Genomic DNA, 10140 nt, shown 5'->3' on the forward strand with positions numbered 1-10140 from the left:
ATGGCAGACAGAGACTGCGGAAACTAAACAGCCATCAAAGAATTCACCATCCTGGGATTCGAGGATCTCCCTGACCTGCAAATTCTTCTCTTCCTGATGTTCCTAGTGATCTACATGGCAACTGTGGCTGGGAACACCCTCATCATGGTGCTCATTGTGGCTGACCAGCACCTTCACACACCCATGTACTTCTTCCTGGGCAACTTGTCCTGCTTGGAGACCTGCTACACTTCAACCATCTTGCCCGGGTTGCTGGCCAGTCTCCTGACTGGGGACAAAACCATGTCAGTCAGTGGCTGCATCACACAACTGTATTTCTGTGGTTCTCTGGCATGTACAGAATGCTATCTCTTAGCAGCAATGTCATATGATCGGTATTTAGCGATATGTAAACCCCTGCACTATTCAACTCTTATGAATAGCAAGTTTTGCCTCCAGTTGACTGCTGGGTCATGGTTAAATGGTTGTTTGGCTGTAATTATCTTAATCTCATTCTTATCACAGTTATTATTCTGTGGCCCAAATGAAATTGACCATTTCTATTGTGATCCCATCCCACTGATGGAACTCTCCTGTAGTGACACCCACCAGGTCATATTGCTAGATTTCATAACAGTCTCTGTATTCACCAGACCTCCATTCCTACTAACCCTGACATCTTACGTGTGTATCATCACTATCATCCTGAGAATCCCTTCCACCACTGGGAGGCAAAAGGCCTTTTCCATCTGCTCCTCCCACCTCATTGTGGTGACAATTTTCTATGGAACCCTAATGATTGTGTACCTGATACCGAAACGTGATACACTGAGAGACCTGAACAAAGTGCTCTCTCTTTGCTACACATTCTTGACTCCCCTGGTAAACCCCCTCATCTACAGCCTGAGAAACAGAGAAGTCAAGGAAGCCTTGTGCAAGGCAGTCAGTAAATGTGGCTTTCACAAAAATGTGCAGAGACTCCAAGATAATAACTTAGCTTGAGATTTTCAAAGCTGTCCGGGTGATTTAAGCTATGTATGCCTCTTTGTTCCTGAGCCTGTAGGGTGCGGTAAGGCCTTGAGCCTAAACACCTGAATGAATCTTAGTCTACTTTCATACTGTTCCTGTTACTTCTCCCAAACATTTCATAGACCTGAGGCCATATCTACACTTTAAGTATGAGTTAACTCAAGTTATGTCACCATAGAGTCACTATGGTTATGTACATGAGTGCAGCCGGGGCTCGACCCTCTCCGGGGGGAGGAGGGGAGCCACACCGGCTCACTAAACATCGGTGGGTCCAGGAAAATAGCTTGGCAGTCCTCGCAGCAATCGCCAGCCCTGTGGGGCAAGGGGTTCAGATCCTTTTGCAGGGCTGAACCGTACTACCACTATAAGCCTGGCCCTAGGTCAGGGCGGGGAAACGAACACTGAGTCAGGAAGCTTAGGCCCTTGAGCAGGGCTGAGCAACAATAACAGTTAAGACCCTGGCCCTAGGTCAGGGCGGGGCAGCAAACACTGAGTCAGGAAGCTCAGGCCCTTGGGCAGGGCTGAGCAACAATGACACGCTTTGGCCTTCCTAAGCCAGGGAGAGGGGGAGTCTGCCACCCGGAATGGGTGGCAGGGGGGATGCAGGCCCTCCAACTCCACTGCGTCCCAGCTTAGGGCCCTAGCAGCAGCTAGCGGTCCGCTGCTCCGTCAGTGGGGATCCTGGCTGCAACACACTGACATAGGCTCCAGCAAGGCTGCAGCCAGACTGGGATCGGCTGTCCCTGGGTTACTTCTGTACTCCCCCTCGGGGCCTACCCGGGTCAGGACATCGGCCTCTGAAGGGTCCAGGAGCATAGGCTCGTTGCAGACGGGGCTGGGTGGTAGGTCAGGTAACTTCTCCGGAAAGTCGGCCCAGGGTAGCTCCGGCAGCTCCTCTGGGTAGTAGGTGCAGGGGAACTCCGGTGGCTCCTCTGGGTAGCGGGTTTGGGGGAGCTCAGGCCAGTCTGGGTGGCTGCCCTGCATCACAGGAGTTTCCCAGTTTCAAGCTCCCTGCGGGACGTCTGCTCACTCCGGCTGCTGGGCCCCGACTGAGCTCTGAGGGCCAGCTTTTATAGTTCCGGGTTGGCGCCTGACCCTTTGAGGGGCAGGCTCAGAGCTCTTTAGCTCCGCCCACTCTGGCCTCCAGCTGGGCTCTTCCTCCTCTGGGCTGGAGGGGAGTCATACTGCCTCACTACAGGTTACTATATCACTTGTGCGCGTGCCTCCTGGGCTCCTTGTCTCAGCAGTCAGGGTACTCACCAGAAGCACTTGTATAGATTCAGAGTGAGGTGCACCATAAATGGATATCCCACTGTCCACCCACTGTATTTTGGGAAGCTTTGTTTGGCAGTGTATGCTGGGTACCAAACAGGTCAGACAGGGATGGTTGTGGCCATAGGATCCAACTTCCTATAATGCATTGTTAACTATCCACTAATTTTATATGTATCCCATACATAAACATTTACGTAATGTTTACACCTTACAGGGAATCATGGAGCTTGCATGGCTCTGCACTATTGTCATGAGCGTTTGCACCCAAACTATTTGCAGATCATCAAACATATATGTGGGGTATGACCTTATACTCTATATTCTTTATGAAAATATGCTTATGATTCAGAGACTTAAGGTCAGATGGGACCATTATGATCATCTAGTCTGACCTCCTGCACAATGCAGGCCATAGAATTTCACCCACACACTCCTGTAACAAACCCCTAACCTATGTCTGAGTTACTGAAGTCCTCAAATCGTGGTTTAAAGACCTCAAGGTCCAGAGAATCCTCCAGCAAGTGACCCGTGCCCCATGCTGCAGAGGAAGGCAAAAAATATCCAGGGCCTCTGCCAATGGATATGATATGGATATGACATAGCTAATATATACTTTATGCAAGGTGGCTGATATGGGGTATCACTGGAAAACTTAAAACCTGTTGACTGTGTTTATCCAACTTGTATGCATGTAATGTTTGTATCTGAGGCTAGAAATATTGACCATGTCTCTGTATTTCAAATGTGCTTTGTTGGATGAGGCTAGACAATGTCAGTGGCTTATTGAAGGAATGCACAAACACATAAATATTTCCCCAGGAACTGTGTGCAATAGGAACCTCTGAACGATGATGCTATACAACGGGGACTACTTGACCACGATCAGATACCTCTACACAGTGGGTGCTGTTTGACCCAGGTCACAGCACAAGAGCCTTCCAGAAAGTGGGAGGAAGAAAGAAAAAGTGAACAATGACAGCCTACAAGAACACCGGAAACACCTGAGGTACAAAGACTGAACAGTTAGAAGTGATTGTCCCAGCAATCTGGATGATGGGAAGACAGACACTTCAACTCAGCTCAGCATACTGAGAATGAGAAGGATCTGACATTATCAACCACTGAAGAATTATCCAGATGTATATAATATATTGTGTGTCTCCATTATGCAGACATAGGCCTTTTTCTCACTGCTAATAAAACTAATGAAAACAATATAAGACAAGTTAAGTTTTAACAGTGAAGACAAAGGCTAAAGAAAATATCTCAAAAATTAAATGACAGCGCAATGAGGTGACAGGTGAGTATCACAGTTTTGAGGGTAATTTGTGTGGTGATACCTCTTTGCTCCTTGTGTGTGTGACACAGTGACAGAAGTGGAAGTCTGTATAAAGCACAAAGGTAGATTTTCTGCCTATGAGCTTACTTTCCAAAGGAATTAAGTATTTCACATACTATTTATAATACTTTTCAGTACTCTCAATGTTGTGTATGCATTCATTTTTTTTGTTTTTTATTAATAGACTGTATGACCTACTATTCAGTGGAAAGGGACTAATAAAGATTTCTTTTTAAATATTCAGACTTTCATTAAGGGTTTTTCATGCAATAGCCCTGAAATTCCACTTGCAAAATGTTTTTTAAACAGTCCTGAAAATATAGGAATGTGAGTTTGGTTCTCTATACTCCAAAAATGTGTTTGTTGTCAAGTGTTTGTCTAATGGTATTTTGAATATGGCGAATAAGCATCTAGTCATACAGCGAAAGTGTCACTTAAGATTTCTTGAGTAATAAACAGGTACATAAGGCTGTGACACTGGCCCTACCTAAACCATAGTGGATTTGATTTAAATCAAATTGATTTAAATCATAATTTAAATCATTAGTCAGGAAGACTCGATTTAATCATGGTTTTCTAGATAAAAGTTCATTCTTGTTGCTTGTTATAGCCTTAATACATATTCTTCACAACTCAGAGTTAGATATGTTTCATTTCTAGAAGGTACACGCTATACATTTTTAAACAGTGATTTATTTACAAAACTTTTAAGAGTAGTTTTACAGTTATATCAGAAAATGAATGTGTGATATTCTAAACCTTGGGGGAGTGTACCCCATGTTCCTCATTTTCACATAATCGTGATCTTACATATAAAGCATGCCATGTAAGGTATCAGGGGAGAGGGTTAGGGTTAGGGTTACACACCAAACCTGTCCAAAGGAAAGCTTATGGCATACAGTTTTTCCTTTCAGCTTAACCTAGAGACATGCAAAAAATTGGGAATGCAATGTAGCTTCTCCAGCCCATACCATCCACAAACCAATGGACTAGCTGAAATCACAAACAAATCCATCAAAAGGTAATTTTAGAGCAGGGGAAATTATAGCATAATAGAAAGGAGAATGCACAATGACAGAAGCTACAACTTGCTTCAAACATTTAGTACATTGAAACTCAACTTGTCTTTTATTTCAAGTAAAATGAATTATGCCACTGCACTAGGATGGCCTCTTTATGCCTTTTCGATTCCATACAATTTCTCTCAGTAAAGACAGTCCTTTCTCCTTCCTCCACAAATAATCCATCCCCATTTTTTACAGAGCACTGTGCAAGTTGGTTGATGACAGTACGACTAATTGGGATGAATTTCTTGGTGATGTATTTTCTTTGCGAACAAAACCAAACATGACAACCAAATTGTCACCCTATTGACTACTCTATGCCTTTGAGGCAAGATTCCCAGACCAAGTCTCAGACAACTACAAGGTAAGTGTCCTTCAGGTTTTCGGTGCATATGTTATTCTGTGATTGTTCATTTTACAAACACATCTCCTTCTCCATTTGTTTCCAAAGCCCATAGATTTAGAGGAACTCAATGAAGAATACTACAAAGACTACATCATGAAAATTGAAGCTAGACATGATGCTGAAACTAAACTGGCTATTAGTAATATTTCAAAAGCACAATAAAAGCAAGAAATACTGTATGCCAAAACTAAGATTGGTAAACATGGGGAAATAACATTCAAGGTTGGTGACACTGTCATGTTACTGAATGCAAGCAGGAAAACAAGAAAGAGAGGGCAGCTACAATCTACCTACGTGGGACCATACAAACTTGCTGCTGTAGAGGGCAAAAGAGTTAAATTAGAAAACAAGTTAGGAAAATGTTTGGCAACATTGTACAGTATCTCTCAACTAAAAGTGTTTAAAGAGCTTCCAAAATTAGGTGAAGAAAACATATCACAGAGAAACATGGGAAAGGAAACTGCTGTGGATGACACTGTGAAAACCTCAGAGGTAGGAGAAATGGGAGGCAATGTATCTCACAAGCCTCATAACAGCCAAGTGGAGGTCACATGCATGGAAGAGGAGGAGTGTGTAGTGTCAGGAGTTTCAAGCAGTCATCCAGGTGATTTTGATGACATGGTTATGGAGGATGATGAAGACAGAATGGTTTCTCAAAGATGTTGCTTACCACACAGTTCTTTTTAAAGAATTTGTTGCCACACTTCCATTTATGAAGCATGTCAATAGTTTCCATGTAGGAATGGAATGTTTGTTTGCAAAAATCATTTCTCTCTCTTTTGTACACTATGCCACACAAAAGTGGTGGGAGGCACACCAACTTCTATCTGGTGATAGATCCAGAGGTGTGAAAAGGTCTGCTGCTGAAATCAGAATTGTAGCTGGCCTATTCACCCTTGAGATAACAGGGCAGGGGAAAGTTGAGAGGAGAAACTGGAGGCACACAAGGTGATGTAACTTGCCAAAGGTTACACAGCAAGTCAGTGGAAATCCTGGCTTTAATTTCCCTGTACTTTTCTTCAGATTCCCGAATTATAAAATTCCTGGATTTCCCTGGTAACTTCTCAAAAGGCCTGATGAGTACAATCTCTCTGGTATATTCACCCACTATATTTCTTGCATCATCAGCAGCTGTTATCTGGCAGGTTCATCAACTGAAACTTTCATCTTTCCAAATGTCATCTTGTGTGTATTTCATTTTGTGCTGAGTGAGAGAAGCCAGATGAAGGTAGGGAGTTTGATTGGGCTGGGAATGTGCAGAGTTTAGCAGACAGCTCTTCTAACAAGAGAGAGATCTCTGTGATATTTGTTTACATTGCAGTCTGTCAGCTGCAGTATTCAGCATTAGTTTCTTTTGCTCTTAATGAAAATAGCAGGGTAGATTTGCTTATTGTGTTAGTTCAACTATATGTTGCGGCTTATAAGGGAAAGCCGCTAGCTGGTCACAAGACACTGTTTACCTGAGCATCCACAGGTACAGCCCTTCGTAGCTCTCAGGAACTGCTAATGGTAGGAATTCACTATTTCTCTCCTACAGGTGGCAAATTGCTACAGATAGCACTCTCACATGCCTGTAGTGTGAGAAACTGCTATCTGTAGGAATTAGCTTCATCAGATTGCAGTATCACAGGTAGCACATCCCTACAGATTGCAGTTTCTTATGCATGTCTCTGTGTGTTAAAATACTATCTGTAGGACTGTGCTACCTGCAGCAGCAACAAGTCCTACTTTTCTGAAAAAAGGGCATCTGATGTAGCTAATTCAAGCAGTCTCACATGTAAAACCAACCTGAGAGCTTTCTTTAGCAGGGTAAATGTGGATGGGGGGAAGAGGTTGAGATGGTCTATCTTGCCTTTAGTAAGGCTTTTGATACTGTCTCCCATGACCTTCTCATAAACAAATTATGGAAATGCAACCTAGATGGAGTTAAAATAAGGTGGGTGCAAAACTAATTGGAAAACAGTTCTGACAGTAGTTATCAATGATTCACAAGCTGAAAGGGCTGGGTCAGACTGAAAGGACATAATGAGTGGGGTTCTACAGGCATCAGTTCTGGATATGTTTCTGTACACAATCTTAATAAATGATTGAGATAATGGCATGGAGAGTACACATAAAGTTTGTGAATGAAAACAAGCTGGGAGGGGTTGCAAGTGCTTTGGAGGATAGGATTAAATTTCAAAATGATCTGAACAAACTGGAGAAATGATCTGAAGTAAATAGGATGAAATTCAAAAAGGAGAAATTCAGAGTATTCCATTTAGAAAGAAACAATCGGTTGCACACATACAAAATGGGAAATGTCTGTCTAGGAAGGAGTACTGTGAAAAGAGATCTGGGAGTCACAGTGGAGCACAAGCTGAATGCGAGTACTGTGGAAAGGGATCTAGGGGGTCCTAGTGTACCACAAGCTGAATATGAGTGAACAATGTAACACTGCTGCAAAAAACCAGAACATCACTCTGGGATATCTGCTCTGCTCTGCTCTGTGCTAATTAGGCCTCAACTGAAGTATGGTGTCCAGTTCTGGGCACCACATTTCAGGAAAGATGTGGACAAATTGAACAAAGTCCAGAGGAAAAAAAAATAAGGCTCTAGAAAATATGACCTATGTGGGAAGATTGAAACATGATACAGTTTTCAAGTATGTAAAAATCAAGTAGCATTTTTTTACAAAAGCAGTTTCTACATGTATCAATGGCTGCTAGAGATAGCACATTTCTACACGTAGCAATTTCACATACAAAATGGTGCAAGAAACTGCTACCTGTAGGCATTTGCTACATCAGGTAGCAGTTTACTACAATAGCAGTTTCTTACAATCTAACCTATCAGTAACTGCTACCAATAGCACTTTCCTACATGGAGCAGTTTACTACACTACAAGGCAAATGTCCAAAAACAAACGTCAGCTGGCAAAGACAATTCCTTAGGGTTCCTTGTATAGTGCCTGTGCTTTTGAAGCACCTTCAAGCATGACCTGATTAGCTCAGTTGGTAAAGCATATGACCCTTAATCTCAGGGCTGTGGGGTTTAAGCCTCACTTTGGATGTTTGACCTTGTAGCCTTAGATATCACTCATTTCCTTCTATTCTCAGGCCAGAATGAAATCTACTCTCTGTCCTCTTAACAGTCTGAGGCAGGAAATGTCTCTTCCTGTCTCAGACCTTTAGTAGAACATGAAGAGAAGACAAATTAACAATTCCATCATCCTGTGAGAGCTGAGTCTCTTCTAGCCTGCCAAGAGAGGGAGAAATTAACCTTTCAGGAGCTGATTGTGAGCTGGTGATCAGGAGCCGGTGAGGCCAAGGAGAGAAGAGAAGGGGTGTTTGGCCCTTTGGGTGCTTCCTGAGCACATGGAATTGACAAATTAGGAGCCGGGCCAGGCAAAGCTCAGAGTCCCTTTCATGGCAATCAAACTCCTATCAACTCTTGTGAGGTGATATCAGAACCACTCCCTTGGCTTCTAGGACAGAATGACTGTCAGCTCCATGTGTCTTCCTGGAAGAGACAACGGGTGGGCAGAAGACAAAGGGGAGAAGGTGGCGCTGCGGTAAATGAAAGCAGAGGAGGCTTGTTCCTCTTGAGATTTGTTTGTGTTGCTCTTGTGATCCTGCTGTAGGAAGCTAAAGCTTAAGTGGAGTTTGTTTCAGTAGCCTTTGGTGGGGCTCAGGCTGGGACCCTGAGGTTCCTTCACTCCCTGTTGTTGCTCCTTCTGGGTAATGGAGAACGGACCGACTTCACAATTTAGAAACAAGGTAGCCTGTATAAGCCTAGGAAAAGTAACAACAAAACTTGTCGTTGTCTCCCTGGTGGTCTGGTGGTTAGGATTTGGCGCTCTCACCACCGCAGTCTGGGTTCGATTCCCGGTCAGAGAATTAAGGTTTTCAACTTTCAATCATTCTTCATGAGGTTGGTAAGGTCTTTGGAGGCTGTCTCAAAATTGAACCTTCCAGGTGCCTCAGAACACAAATGCCCTGATATGGTTCTATTCCTGGTCAGGGAGCACAGCTATTAATTTCTTCAGTTATTGCTCTCAGCTGAAAGAAATATATCTCCCCTCTCCCAAAATGGTTGTTTTCTGCTCTCTCCCTAATGAACATGAAGAAAAAGTAAGGTTTATAAGAAGGGGCAGAGTTGCCTGACTCTACCACCCTTGTCATTTCACTTGTGTGTAGAACTCGAGGAATCATTCCATTTCTGGGATGTCCAACAACACTACAGCATAAATCTAATTCCATGCATGTACCCGCAGCGATATTGTCTAACTAATAGGTGGCTTTTTTGGAAAACAGCCATCTCCACAGAGGTCACAGATTTGTTGGAGATTGGTTGTAACTGACAAAGGGGCACTGTTCATTTTTCTGCTAGGAATTAAATGTCTTACAGGCGTGCGCAGAAAATTTCATTAAGGGGTGCACCCAGGGAATTTTTTTTTTGAAAGGCGAACATTTATTGAATACAAAATAATAAAGGACATCATTTCTACAAATCTATATTATGCAATTCGGCGCTTACTGCATAATACAACAATCCTTACTTTAAAACTAAAAGATCGTATCAGGCAATTAAATTAAAACACAAAGCCACTTTTTTTTTGAGACATTAGGGTCTGCCTGGGCACGCCCGGCACACCCCATACACATGCCTGTGTACTTTGTTCCATTTTATCTGTTGCTTTGGTAGACCATCTACCTAAGGCTAAGGTGGGTGAAGTAACAGCTTTTATTGGACTAGCTTCTGTTAGGGAGAGAGACAAGCTTTCCTGGGAGCTACATGGCTACAATGACATCGCACACGCTCATAGTACATGAACGAGTTCTTTTTTCACACTCACATGCATCACTTCTTAGCTCACATACCATTTCTTCTCCACATTTTGAGGTTACCTTTTGAGTGTAATGTCATCATTGATTGATATTCCAAATGGCCAGTTAGCAAGCACCAGCATAAAGAACAGCCAATTATTAATCTCCCCCACCGCTAACTCCTATCTCTGCCTTAGTTTAGAAAATATTTGCACATAGATATTTGCATATAGGGAAAGT

At 43.0% G+C, this 10140-nt stretch overlaps 1 pseudogene; it reads left to right on the forward strand.

The window, feature by feature from the left end:
* LOC115641102 lies at positions 1-981 on the forward strand (annotated as a pseudogene).
* The last annotated feature ends 9159 nt before the right edge of the window (positions 982-10140 follow it).

The sequence above is a fragment of the Gopherus evgoodei genome, unplaced genomic scaffold, assembly GCF_007399415.2.
Source record: "Gopherus evgoodei ecotype Sinaloan lineage unplaced genomic scaffold, rGopEvg1_v1.p scaffold_33_arrow_ctg1, whole genome shotgun sequence".
NCBI classification, from domain to species: domain Eukaryota; kingdom Metazoa; phylum Chordata; order Testudines; family Testudinidae; genus Gopherus; species Gopherus evgoodei.